Genomic DNA, 15262 nt, shown 5'->3' with positions numbered 1-15262 from the left:
GAAGGTTTAAAGGAAACAATCATGTAATGTGTAGTCCAATCATGCAAAGTTGTCTGCTGACTATAATAGTAAACATGGATTTAGGTCCCATCTGAATGGTGAACGAGATAGTATTGTTGGTACCATACCATTCCAAATAGGAACTTAGGACCTGGGATACTTGCAGGACATCAGTTCTCCTGAACTGGGATGTCCCAATCATCCCATGTGTCCTGACCATCCCAGTTGCATCCTGACATTTGGAATGCATCAGCCAGGATGGACAAGGATGATTTTTTTTTTTTTTTTTTTTTTGTTCTTGTTATTATTGGCTGTTTTGGGTCATCCTACTGTACTGTCCTGTGTTGATATCAAACCATCCCAAGAGCAAACTAAGATGGAGGCCCTGTACCAAGATTTAAACCCTTGATAGCAAAAGCTTCACTTTTCTTGTTTGATATTTCAGCTAGCATGGTTATTCCATAGTGCATTTGGCAATAGCAAAATAAATTACATATATCATATAATAGTTTTTTCTTATTGTTTTAAACAAGTAATGTGCACACACTGAAACACGAGCTAGTGCTATCATTTCTTGTTTATTGATTGGATTACTTGCCATGAAGTTACTGTCTTGATATACTGGAATTCAGCACGTATTGCCACCTTAAATATAACTATTTTGATATATTTTTTCTTTTCTGGCCCTCATTTACAGTTATGTGCTAAAAGTTCTTAGTGTTTCAATGCAAAATCTATGTTGTCATAGCAAAGAAGGGTTTGGAAGCTCATTTAATATATATCTACTTTCCTTCCATTAATTATGCATTATGCCATTCATATTGCAGGTTGATTCCGTATCATGCTATTGTCGAGTAGATGCAGGCTTGAAACTGTTGTAGGAGCTAGAAAATTTGTTCCTGGAACGAAGCTATGTCTCCAACCTGATATTAAACCTAATGGCCCCAAGACAAGGAAAGTCACGTAAGGAACGCTGCAAGAAACGATGGCTACCACTTTGGCCTGGGCCTGCCTGATGATCTTTGGCTATTGCTTGTTTGATCCATGCTTCCGTTCGAGCCTGAAGCCACCCAAACGCTTCAATTAGTTTTTGTAAAAGATGGAATCGCGTTATTGACTGGAACTACTTTTACTCCCTTAGAAAAAAGCTTGGGATGGTAAGAGGAGTGGGTTTATGTCATCAAGAGAGACCGTGATGGGAAATATCTTGGCATGCTTTTGATCCTGTCCATCAGCTCTGGAAATCGCTTCCACCTGTTCCTCCAGAGTATTCTGAGGCTTTTGGCTTTGGTTGTGCTGTTCTAAGTGGCTGCTACCGTTTACTTATTGTGGAGGTAAAGATCCATTGAGGGGGCTCTATGGAGGCGTGTTGTCTTCTATAATGCCCGGACAAACAAATGGAATCGAGCTCCAGATATGCTACGAAAACGCCATTTCTTTGGTTCATGTGGTCATAAATAATTGCCTCTATGTTGCTGGCGGGGAATGTGAAGGTATACACAGAAACTTGCGTTCAGCTGAGATATATGATCCTAATAAGAATAGATGGACGTTTATTGGTGAAATGAACACTGGAATGGTACCTCTTATTGGGGTTGTTTTTGAGGGAAAGTGGTTCCTGAAAGGGCTTGATTCTCACCGTCAGGTTGTGAGCGAAGTCTATGTACCCACAACCAATACATGGTCTGCAGTTAATGATGGAATGGTTACTGGATGGCGTAACCCAAGCATTTCATTCAATGGGAGGCTTTATGCCTCGGATTGCAAGGATGGCTGCAAGCTTAGAGTCTATGATGGAGCTACAGATTCATGGAACAAGTTCATGGACAGTAAACATCATCTGGGCAACTCTCGTGCCGTTGAGGCTGCAGCTCTTGTATCTCTCAATGGGAAGCTCTGCATCATCCGCAATAACATGAGCATCACTGTCATTGACATTTCAAATCCAGGAAAGAACATAGAGATTATTAGTGCTCATGCATGGGAGAGACTCTTGCTGGGAAAGGCCATCTACAAGACTTTAGTGGCAAACTTATGGTCAAGCATTGCAGGTCGCAGTGGGTTGAAGAGTCACATTATTAACTGTCAAGTGCTTCAAGTCTGAGGGCATTAGCATTCTGATGTTGGAAGATAAGCCAGACAGGTGACACATGGTTCCATGATGAAGTCCTATAGTATTATTTGCTGTTCATATGATCTTCATGTTTTAAGCAGTCAAATTTCCAGCCAAGAAATTGTGTGTTTGCTTATGGATATATGGTGAGTCCTACAGCTTAGGTAAGATATCAATTCCTTTCCAGTGCATACCATCAGAGGTGGAATACTAGGCTTCCATATCGAAGCTTGCAGAGAAGATGAGAACTTGTTTGCTTTTTGGGCTCCTTCTAGCTGTTTGTATTGGATTGGATTACAAAGCAGAGTGGCAAAATTTTTTGGAAACATTTGTCTTGCACTAGTGGCAGCTTGCAGGCTTGATTAAAACCGGAATTGGGGGGATGCAAAAATATTACATTTTTGAAGGTCAGCTGATTAAAACCACCCCACCACCACCCTCCAAAACCCCAAAAAAAAAGGATAAAGGAAAATGGAAGTTGTCCGCATGCAACTTAAAGGTGTGACAATTACATCTGAATGTGGTTCAGCCTCTTTTGCTGGCTCTTGCATCTTAAGATATTACACAGCATGGAATGAACAGCAATGTCATTAAATAAAAAATATGCCTCTTGGGCACTGCATGGTTACATGTTATCAACACCAGATCCTAAACCATCCTCTCTGAATCAGTCGTGGATTTAATGGGATGTGATCTAGTTCTTACTGCTCTCTCTCTCTCTCTCTCTCTCTCTCTCTCTCTCTCTCTCTGCGCGCGTGCAGCACACGCGGTGTTTGCACATCTATGTACAAAGGCCTTTATATGTAGTGTAACAGCTGCTTTGGGCTCTGTTCTATGCTTTTTTGCAGATTGGTACCTAAAATGTTTCATATTTTTTTTATTAATCTCTGTATGTTTTATATTTATATAAAAACTTCTTGTAAAGCTGGCCATTTGTATAAATTGGTCCTTCACTGATTTTCATTGAATAAATCGTGGTTAAGGTTAACCATAATTATTGAAGGACAAAAATGACCTAGTCTTAAAAGGCAGATGAGACTTAGAATTTAGCCTCTTTTGCTCACTTCACCCCTTCCGTGCTCAGGACTCTGCTATCCGGGGACTAACAGTAGAGAGGCGCATGTTTAGGGGTCTATTAAGTTTGAAATTTAAAAAACTAAAGCTCAAACGTCATGAAAATATCAAATTAACATTGTTAGAAAAATTAAAAATAAACTCTCTATTCTCATCTAGATAACTTTAGGGATGTATAACCACCGAGTAACATGATTGCAAGAAAATAGAATTATGAAAAGGATGTGCATTAATATGTACATAAGGAACATGTTAGAGAACTAGTCTGCAAAAAAGTCTTAATTTTTATTGCTTTGGTTTTACAAACACTGCATGTGAGTTTATAATATAAATTTGTGCAGCTTTAGAAAGAGAATTATTGCGGGCATTTCGATGACTTTGTTTTTCTGGCTATATAAGTCACGGGTGTGTTCTAGTTTTCATACTTCTAATGGTCAAGGAAATGGAGGAATTTGATTAGTAGAGCAATTGAAAAAAAAAGCTGGTGGGGCTCCCATTTGCCATCAGCAACAGTTCGAGCTTTCTGAAAAGTCTATCTGGGAGCCGGATTTTTACTAGTGTCATGAACTGGGATCACTGGATCAATTAGGCAGTATCTACCATTCCTCATGTCCTTAGTCATGAAGCATAAAAATCGCACAGATTCTTATGTATTACATTAAGAGTTAATTTTTTTTTTCCATCACATGTACTATCTACATGCCCCACTTGCTAGTTGCTACCTGCTATAATATATAATGCATCTGAAAAATCTATCAAAGCAAATTTATGCTTCACAGCAGAAACTAGATGGTAATATGCAAAAAAATTATCATTGGATCAAAGAGTCAGGACGGTCAACTGCAACTTTAATTTCTATAATCCTCCAAAACTCCAGCAAGTCTGACGTAGATATTCTCCACTCATTCACTATTAAGAAAGGAATTCAAAATTAAGCCGAAAAGAACTAGAGGAAGACATCATCTTGACGAGAAGAATGGGGCGGCAGTTCTGAAAAACTAATACTAGCGGACACATGGAGCTAGTACAATGCCAGAAACAAAAGGAAGCTATCAAGACATGCCGACAGCGAAAGTGTTTTTTTTTATCTTATTAAAATCTTATTAAAATTTTTTATATTCTGACATGCTAAATCATTGAAAGCGTTATAATGTGCTCTAGATTATAAAGCCACCATGAACTGCACAAGGATGTATCTTTTCCCTTTTTTTTTTTTTGTAAAAATGGATTTGTATTAGTCTACGTCCCCGTGCCGGATTCCAGCTTCTAGTGATCGTTCCATTGCCGTGGCCGTCCGTGCACTTCAATCAATTTTCTGGTACGTAAAAATACCTACGACCTGAGGTTTTCTGAGATAAAATCCAACTGAAATCCCTCCAATCGCATCATAACAAAGGCTAAAATCCTAACGCATTTCAAAAACCGTCAGTGACGCTTCTTTTTTCCTTTTTTTCTCTCTTGAACTTGAAAAGAGTCATTATTAAAGCACGAAATTGGTCGGAAGGATGGAGCCAGAATTTGTTTTTTTTCTTTTCTTTTCTTTTCTTTTTTTATGGTGAGGTCGATAAATTGCATTATCACAAAACAATAACAAAGGTTGAATTATATATGTAAAACTCATAAAAATATATATCTATTTTTCTCTTCCTTTCATATGGTGAAACTCATCTATGGTAGAATTATCTATATAAAAGAGTCATAAGGCTTTTGAAATTAAAGTTAAAACATGAGGCCGGGTGGCAGCATGCAGCCATTTTTGACAAATTTAAATAAAAAATGATTGTTAGATCATGCACGACAATGTTGGATGTTGTAGATGTAGCTACGACTCTAAGAAAAATTAATAGTCGAATGGTATACAAGGAGCAACTGATGTTATCATATGCCGAGCTTTCTCAGCCACTCTCAGGAAAGCCACTCAGCTCTGGTACTCGAGCATTCAACTTGGTTCAACCAGCTCAAACTATCACTTTATCAATAATAGGAGACATAAAGACCTTGATTAGCCTGTTCTCTATCAGTGAGAGGGAATATGAGCTCCTTTATTATCCAAAAGGTTGATTTTGATGATATAAAATATTCGAGTATAAGTTTACTAATTATGTATTTTGGAATACTTAAGGATGCATACAGAAGGAAAAAATAATACCTAAATGAACTAAATATATGGAGAAGAATTCAACTTAAAATGCTTAAATTGGGAAAGGATTTGTCAAGTATTTTTGAAATTTTGAAGTAGTGGAAGCCGACCCCAAGTAATGAGGAGTTGATCCCTCTTAGATAGAAGATCTTGATTCTGAAAGGTCTTTAGGAGTTGACCCCAAAGTTATATGAGATAACTCCAACACAGTGGAGAATACTAGCATGCTTTCAAAAGTTAACCCCAAGTTCAACTAAGTCAGCCCTAGAATCTCAAGTGAAAGATAGAACGCAATGGAAAACAATCTTTCTACAGGTCAACCAAAGTAGCTCAAGAGTAGACACCTGCGGAGCACGAGTTGATCCCAAAATCTGTCGAGTCGACCCTAGAATAGTCCCAGATGAAAGATAGAACACAGTAAAAATTAGCATTTTTTTGAGTCAATACAAGTCGACCCCTCTGCATTTGACACTTCAAATGGGCTAATTTTTCTATGAGCCCAAACTAGATTTTCCCACTCCTCAATGGTCATTTTTGCCTCTCTAATAGCTAGAAATAGGTTCCAACCCACTTTTTGGAGATATAAATGCATTGAAAAGAAATTGCGAACAAAAGAAAGAACAAGAAAAAAACAGGAAAATAAGAGAACAGTGCCATTAAGTTGAAATTCAAGAGAGCATCAAGATCATATCCAGCCACTCTGAAAGCATGATTAGAGCATTGAAGTGAAGCTTCCAAAACATCTAAGAAAAACCTCCACTACTTTCACACATGCACTCAAAGATTTTTTTATTTGCTCATTAAGGAGCTTTGTCTTTTTTTATTATATTGGTTGTATCTTCACTTTTGTGTTGTATCAAGTTTCAAAAGGTTCGAACATAGGGCAAGGTCCATCAAAATCTTAAATGGATTGTAAGGTAATGATCAAACCTAAGAAAGGCTTTGATTGGAGTTGTTTTGGTTGATTTTTAGAGAAAAACAGCTAAGTTTGATTGTGAGCTCAGATAAAATAATCGTGCTATAATCTTGGAATAAATTATAATGAAATTTCAAAGAAGATGTCTTAGGGAATAAATGTAGATGCTGAGTTCTGGTAACCTAACCACTATAAAAACTGTGTTTCTTGTATTGTGCATTTTTCTCATCTTATATTCAACTCTTTAAGTCTATATTTGCACATACATATTATAATTCACTACACTAACATTTGAAAGTTAGTTTTTTCCATTGCATATAATATAAATTTTCTTAAAACCTAATTCACCCCTCTTCCTCTTGGGTTGTTATCGCTAGCACACTCTCTAAGACTATATCAGCCCTGTTCCAGTGGGCACCAAGATGGATGTCCATGAGCTAGACCAATCTATTATGGTCGTAGTAGTATTGAATAGGCTAAAAGGCTTGGTGGCCTTTAGTTCTCATTGGAGAAAATGCCTGCCTAAAGATTTGGCCAAACTTCCAATTCAAGCCAATAAGTACATTCCGTGCCAAGAAAAGTCTATAGCTGCTCCAAGGGAGTGGGCAGGAAGTATGATCTTTTTCAACATTTGGAAGATTTGAAATATTTTTTAAGCGGTGAGTTGTGCTATTACGTGGTGTTCCAACATCATCAGAGTTAAAGTTCTCTATGACTCTCCCAGCTCTTAATGATTCCAGAGGGATGCATGAGGCAAGTTTCCTTGGATTAGGTAGTGCTTTGTTGTCCTAGTTGGTATGATGCTTGCAAAAGCATGGTTCGCCGTACCGGCTCGAATCGGATGGTATGGAGTATACCATACTGTACCAATTTGGTACCTATACCTGGACGGGTGGCGTATTAACACTCAGTATGCCACAAAGACTTCATGCTATATCATACCGATATAGTGCTAGTGTGGCACCGATATGGAGTCCGGGACCAAGATGGTGAATCTTGCAAAATAGTGTTCAAACAATTCAATGCCAATTTAGAGGGTGAAACAGTTAGTGAGGTAACTTACTCAGATACCTACAATGATCATTCTCTTCATCACATGGGCTATAGTAAGAAATATGGTCGTTGGGTGAAAACAAAAGGAGGAAGAAATGAAGAAGGCAAGCGGAAGCTATAGTTAGACCCTCTTCAATCGGAGGAGAAGCTTAGAGAAAATAGCTGCTGAGCAATTTTCATTTGAATCACTTGGCAGAGACTTCGCTGAGGCATTTTATGAAATCAACACCTAAGAGAAGGGGTGAATTAGGTGTCTATAAAAATAATGGAAAATTAAAACAAATACTAAACAATCACAATAATAGTAAATCTTAGCAATCAAGCAAACCAAATAAGATATATAAACACAAGTAAAAAAGATAGGGATAGAGAGATAAAACCAATATTATGAGGTGGTTCGGCCAAACCTTTATCTACGTAACCCTTCTCCCAAGGACAGCCCCGTCTTGAGGTTCCACTAGTTATAAAACTCTTCACAATATCCAAGTTGGAGACCACCAACTTGTAACAGAATCACAACTTGAAAACGATCAAGTTGCACTCCCCAATCTAGATTGTATACAAAGGCCACAAGCTTGATACCTCACAAGCTTATTCTTACATTTACAAACTTTGATTCTTGTAAACCTAATACACAAATAAGCTTACTACACAATTCTCTCACTATAGTAAAATAAGATCATAATAGGAGCAATATGAAAGCACTATGAGAGGAGATGAGAACTTAGTTGAGAGAGGGATGCTTTGGTTGAGTGGTATCCTTTGAGATTTCACCAAAAGTCTCCATTTATTGGCTTAAGAGGGAAAGAGACGTTGAAAGGAATTTAAGGCTTGATTCCTATCAATCTTCAACCATAAGGCATGATTAGCTTGATTGGCTTGATTTCTTCAATCAACATAAGCTCAAATTGATCTTATTTTCCATAAGTTGACATGATTTGAATTTTGCACAGATCTGAGTGTGGTTGACATACTTCAGCATATGGCTTCGACGTCCCTTTTTTGTGGCAAGATGACTTCTCAGCATGACTAGAATGATACATCGCATCATCTAGACCATTCAAATTTAATTTGGTTGATTTGCTTGTATTTTTGATGCTCTTGATGGCATTGACAAATTTTTTTTCACTTCAATCAGCAAATACTCTTTTCTAAAGTTCTATTACACTTAATTTAGAGAGGTTTGATAAATAAAACCAAAATCATTTAGATTTTGCACACATGGCAAAATCGGGTGCAACTAGTGGACTATTCGAAATATTAACCTCACAAATAGAAAATCACATGCACCCTTGACAAATAAACATTAGATAACACAATTTATAGTAATATGATGACATAAAAATAAGATATGACAGTATAATTTCAAAGTTACAAAAATTTGATTTAAACTAGCAGTGTGCGGATATCTTATTATTTTATATTCAATTTTCATTCAAACTCTATCAATATTGGTACTGTTGGAAAGCTTATTTCAAGAGCTTTCTAGTGATATAAAATTTGTAATTTTCTGAAATCATTTGGTTGGACAGAGAGCATGTCTTTAAGAAACTTATCAAAAATAAAATTGTATATGTGTCTCATATATGCTCAAGTATGTGCATGATTTGTTATCATATTTTATGTTGGATGAAAATTATTAGAAATAATCCTAATTTAATTATTTTTTTGATTAATTTCTTGAATCTAAGAGCATACATTAAATCAATCAAATGTAAGTACACTTTTTATGACATAGTGGCATAACATATTGGACCATACTTTACCTTAATGGGCTGGCCAAATCTCATTAGTTGGTAGGTTGACTAATACAATGGATTGGTCCAAAATTATAAGATCATTAAGCCCAAGCAACTTAAATAATTTTTCATAAAATCGAGCCAAACACATTACGCACATAATATGAAATATTTGAACCAAATGATTTTGTGATCATTAAAACATTATAACACACATGCATAGACTTGTTTTTCTCAACATTTTAGCTTGAAGGCAACCATCAATGTACTTCAATTAAGCTAGACGAAGATCAGCTCAGAGCAGCCTCAGAGCAGGTTGCCGCTATTCTCTTGGCAGCAAAAATTCCTACGCTAGGGGATAGCTCAGAGGATCCTCGTGTAGCTTCTTTCTCTGATGTGGTTCAAATGCTTACAGAGCAAAGTACAAAGATAGTGCTGCTTCAGAGCTCTGTCACCAATCTATATAAGAAAGTGGCCACTTTGGAAGGAAAAATAAAAGATCAAGACATATCGGCCTAAACTTCACATGACGACAGCATATAGATATCTAAGCTGGCCATGGAGGAAGGAAGACTCATAGGGATGATTGAGTCTGGTATCCTGCAGCTGAGAGAAGAGATGTGTAGCATGACCACCTCAGTTTTTTTAGGTATCAAATTTATTCTTCAGGCCATGGGAGACTGATTGGACAACCTGATGCTATCACCTCTTCTACATTTTCTAGAGACACCACCTCTGTTAGACCTCCTGCCCAATCTAATTAGCTATCTCATCCTTTCTCATCCTTTAGATCTTTCCATCCCTTCACTAGCACTGGATCTTCTAGCAAAACTAAAAGTCGTAAAGCTAGTGCCTCGTCAAGCCTGCCTACCCATCTTGATGTTTCTTCTTCATCAGACGAGGATTAAAGACTTTTCTTTGTCTTTTCTCTATGTTGTGCTTCATTTGGTTCAACATTGTCATGTATCTTGCACTTATGTGTTTATCTATTTTGTACTATGTTTCAATTTTTTGTATTTTGAGATCAATATAAGGCTGTTCCAATTTATAAATTTATGCTATGAAATTCTCAATGTTTCTCTCTTGTGTATGTTACTCTCTTTAACTTACCTTTTTGATTATGACAAAAAGGAGGACAAATACCAAAAAGAAGAATATTGAAAATTATATGAAAGCAAAAGAAGTATTTTATCAAAAAGGGAAGAATTAAAATCTCTAAAAAGAGAGAACTAATGTGTCAACAAAAAGGGAGAGAGCGGTGATACAAAGTTAGAACATTCAAAATTTGTGGTAGAACAATTTTTTTTGTGCAACTAAAAAGGTGGACTGTAATAGATAGCAAATTTTGTAATACCCTAAAAAGCAAACTTTGTAGTTGTTTTTCAAAAATTTTACTCTGCTTAAGCACTGTTCAATCAAAAGTAAAAGTGTACTTTATATAGCAAATTTTGTGGTAATTTATCAAAGAAATTTTACTCAACTCAAGCACTATTCAATCTAGAATAAAAGTGAATGTTATATATTGACTAAGTATCAAAAAGATATAACTCGTGTTTATACTATTTCATTTTAATAGTCAAGGCTATTCCCATAATCAAAAAGGGGAAGATTATTGACCCAAAATGTTTGATTTGATGATACAAAATAATTGAGTAAAAAGTTCAATAATCAATTACTTGGAGTGTACTAAGATGCTTGTAGGAAGACAAAAATAAATCTTCCAGTAAATCTCAATATGGAGAAATAAAATTGAATTATTTAAAGCTCTACAGAAAAAGATTCAACTCCAAAAACACCTTGAAGTGACCCTTAAACCTTCACATACAATGATAGTAAATTTCAACTTGGGCTCTCTCTTGAGTTGACTTGTGGAATACAATAAGTCGACCCTGGCACACCGATATAGATTGATACACCTACACAAGTGGACACCGTATCAAATGAGTCGATCCCTAAATGACTACAAACAAAAGATAGAAAGTAGTAAAAAATAGCGTGTTGACGAGCCGACCTATGAAGTTCGCGAGCCGACCCCAGTTGAATATGTGTCGACCCCAGAAGCAAACGAGTTGACTCCGAATGGCCACACACAAAAGACAGAGCAGTCAAAAATAGCTTATTAGCAAGTCGACCCATGAAGATAACAAGTCGATCCCTGTCAATGGACGAGTCGACCCCTAAACCAAAAGAGTTGACTCCATAATAACCACAAGTGAAAGACAAAGTGTAGCAAAACTACAACTATTTCGAGTCAGCTTATAAGATCCCGAGTCAACCTATAAATATCATGAGTCGACCTCTAAAAAGACGAGTCGACCCATTTGTATCTAAAAATAGTAATGACTAGTTTTTCTATAAATTAGAATAGCTATTTTGTTTTACAATGTCTCTTTCAGCCTGTCTAACGGCCAAAAGTGTCTTCCAACCTCTCTTTGGTGGTATAAATGCATAGAAATACAAAAAAAACAAAAAAAAAATGATTGAAGATCAAAGAAAAAGAAAGGCTTTTGAAAAAAAAAAGTTTACAAAAGAAAAAGAATATCAGGTGCATTCATTAAGAGCTAAAAGATCACATCCTCTATTATTAAGAGAATTAGTGAATAGCATTCAAGTTCATTCAAGGCCAACCAACTAATTCAAAGCTCCATTTATTCTCTATATCTATCTTTAAAGAGTTGTAATGTATTTTTATTATACATTTTCTCTATACTCTATTGCGACAAGTTTAGGAACTGGAATTTGAAGAAAGGTCCATTCAAACCTTGAATTAGAGTATATTGAGCCTAGAGAAAGGCTCAGTAGTATTTTGGTTGATTTTTAGCAAAAATCAACTTGGTTGAGTGTGAGCATAATCAGACTGTAATCTTGAAAGGATTATAGTAAAAATTCTCAAGAACGATGTCTTGAAAAATGGACGTAGATACAGAGTTGGCACCGAACCATTATAAATTTGCTGTGTTTATAGTATTTGATTTATATGCTTTTATCTCCTATATATTTACTTACTATTCATTATCAATTGCATATCACACACACTCATCAAGTTATTCTACTGATTTTACTTAAAGTTTTTAAAAAGTCCAATTCACCCCCTCTTGGGCTGCATAGCTGGACAACAGTCCTGCTTACTACTTCCCTCGTATGGTTTATCATCATTAAGGGATTGTTGACCAAATTTCACTTACAACATGATACATAACAAAAAGATCTCAGTCGGATACGTGGTCAAATTTACCTCTCTTAGGGAAGAAAATCTATTAGATCATGTGGTAAAGCAGCCGCATCTCCATGTTCGGTTGGTTGGTGTTCGCCTTCTTATTCCCAAAGAGTTCTCCTAAATGCAAAATTTGGTCGAGGTCCTAATTCCCGTTTTCCAACTCATCTAAACTATGTCCCCTGCAGGGTAGCTTAGGTTGGTTATGAAATTTGAACCCCCTTCACAGATGAAATGATCCTTGCCTTGCCCACGTCGTATTCGATGTTACCATAAAACTCCTTCACCAACTTAAGGTATGTGGGCACCTTCAAACAAACCATGAAGTGCCAGCCCATAGACTTTATGTATTCTTCGATAAGTAAATCCTCTTTTTGAAATAATTCGATGTTGGGGTATGTGGAGACCATTGGTGATGAAGAGAATTGAAGGAGAATCAATTCTGCATAATTCTGTCTGGCGGACTGTCGGAGTCGACTCGAGCTACAGTCGAGTCGACTCGGGAACAGTCGAGTCGACTCGGAAACAGTCGAGTCGACTCGGAAACAGTCGAGTCGACCCGGGAGGAGAAAGACCAGAAGACCGAGAAAATCATGTTTCTGTCTGGACTGTCAGAGTCGACTCGAGCTACAGTCGAGTCGACTCGAAGCATCGTCGAGTCGACTCGAGCTACAGTCGAGTCGACCCTAGATCGTGCCAGTTTTGTCCAGACGTGCCAGAGTCGACTCGAACCACAGCCGAGTCGACTCGGGCTCGCGGAAAATCGTATGGACGATTTTCTTTTGGTATTTGTTGGTAGCGTTTCGACGGCTATGATCATCTGAAGGTCTTGAGACTATATATAGGATTCATGAGAGCCCTAGGAGTAGAGATATTCAAGGATATTTTGAGAGAGACTCTTGTTTTGTGCGGCTAGGGTTCTAGAGAAGAAGAGGATTGGGATCCTACTTCTTGTGCAAAGGAAATTCTGTGTGAATCTCTTGTAGAGCGATCGCGTGTGATCGTTCGGGTGTGTGCTATCTCTGTAATCTGTTCATCCTAACTGAGATTTGGAGCGGTGGAGGACGTAGGCTACTTGTAGCCGAACCTCGTTACATCTTTGTGTTTGCTTTGCTATTTTCTTCCTATTTCTTCTTCCTTTGGTTTGATAATCCGCTGCGGTGCTCAAGTGTTTTACCCTATTGATACCACGGGGTAATCTTTTGCCCTTCGTAGCGGAAGCGAAGCGGTGATCCTTGAGTCCGGTGTCGAGGGAGCGAAAGAGTGCTTATCCGTTTGCTTCTCTCTTTGCTTGTCCGACGTTGGTGGTTGTACCGGTGTGAGTGGGTTCCGGTGCAAGGCGTCGCCAACAAGTGGTATCAGAGCTATTGGTATTCTGCAATGGCGGATGAAGAGAAGTTGCGAATTGAGAAGTTCAATGGCACGAACTTCGGATTTTGGAAGATGCAAATAGAGGATTATCTTTACCAGAAGGATCTCTATTTACCTCTTGGAGGTAGAGCGAAGAAACCAGAGAAGATGTCTGATGAAGACTGGGATGTCCTCGATCGGAAGACGCTCGGCACCATAAGATTGTCACTTGCATCCCAAGTGGCATTCAACATCAAAAACGAGAAGACGACGATGGAGTTGATGGCAACATTATCGCGGATGTACGAGAAACCCTCAGCATCAAACAAGGTATTTCTCATGAAGAGGTTGTTTAATCTTCGTATGAAAAATGGCGGCAGCGTAGCAGAATACCTCAACGAGTTCAATGGACTCACGGCCCAGTTGGAGTCAGTGGAGATTAGTTTTGACGATGAGATTCGGGCATTGCTAATCCTCTCCGGATTGCCTGATAGCTGGAAGGGCCTGGTGATGGCGGTGAGCAACTCTTCGGCGACGGGGAAGTTGATCTTTGATGACGTTGTGGGAGTGCTTCTGAGTGAAGAAGCAAGAAGGAAATCTTCTGGAGCTACGGAGTCGTCTGGAAGTGCACTAAACATCTCTAACCGGGGAAGATAAAAGAAGGACGGTCGATTTCGAAGCGACTCGAAGTCGAGATCCAGCAGGTCTCGAGCACCTCAGAACAAGGGAGCGAAGTGCTGGAACTGCGGAAAGATGGGGCACTTTAGGAGGGACTGCAAATCTCCTAAAGGGAAGCAAGGCGACCACACCGAAGGAGTCAGCAAGGATCTGGCAAATCTTGCTGAAAACGGTGACATGGATGCCCTCGTTCTATCTTTATCTACCGGTGACGAGTCTTGGGTGATAGACTCGGGCGCGTCTTTCCATGCTACATCCCAACGGAAGCTTCTTGGAGGATATGAGAAGGGAGACTTCGGCAAAGTCTACTTAGGGGATGGAGAGCCTTGCACCATACAAGGAAGGGGAAGTGCGGAAGTGAAGTTGATTTCTGGATCTTCACTTGAGCTTGAGGACGTACGGCACGTGCCTCAACTGCAGAGGAATCTGATTTCTGTTGGACAGTTGGCGAGCCAGGGGTACAAGACTATTTTCACAGCTGATCAGTGGAAGATATCCAGGGGTTCGTTGATGGTGGCTAGTGGCAAGAAGGTTGGGAAACTTTATATCACCAACGGCACAGAGAACTCTATTGGAGTTGCTGCAGCAGATGTGGACGCCAAGTTATGGCATTGCAGACTTGGGCACATGAGTTATCAGAGACTGGAGGTGATGCACCAGTTGGGAAAGCTGCAGGGTCTCAGGAGTGTTGAGATGGACTTCTGTGAGGATTGTATTCTCGGAAAGCAGAAACGTGTTTCATTCAACAAAGAAGGTAAACCTCGGAAGCAAGAAAAGCTAAATCTCGTGCACACGGATATGTGGGGGCCTGCACCGGTTTCTTCCATTGGTGGATCTCAGTACTATGTTACTTTTATTGATGATGCTTCCAGGAAGCTTTGGGTGTTCTTCTTGAAGCACAAGTCAGAGGTATTTGGGGTCTTCAGGAGATGGCAGGCAATGGTAGAACTCGAGACAGGAAGGAGGTTAAAATGCCTGAGATCAG

At 38.5% G+C, this 15262-nt stretch overlaps 1 pseudogene; it reads left to right on the top strand.

Annotated features, from left to right (window-relative positions):
• Nucleotides 1–362: 362 nt before the first annotated feature.
• LOC103716986 lies at nt 363–2948 on the top strand (annotated as a pseudogene).
• Nucleotides 2949–15262: the final 12314 nt, after the last annotated feature.

The sequence above is a fragment of the Phoenix dactylifera genome, unplaced genomic scaffold (genome assembly GCF_009389715.1).
Source record: "Phoenix dactylifera cultivar Barhee BC4 unplaced genomic scaffold, palm_55x_up_171113_PBpolish2nd_filt_p 000051F, whole genome shotgun sequence".
Lineage (NCBI taxonomy): Eukaryota > Viridiplantae > Streptophyta > Magnoliopsida > Arecales > Arecaceae > Phoenix > Phoenix dactylifera.
Note: the sequence above shows the minus strand (reverse complement) of the source record. Positions and strands in the feature narration are given on the sequence as shown.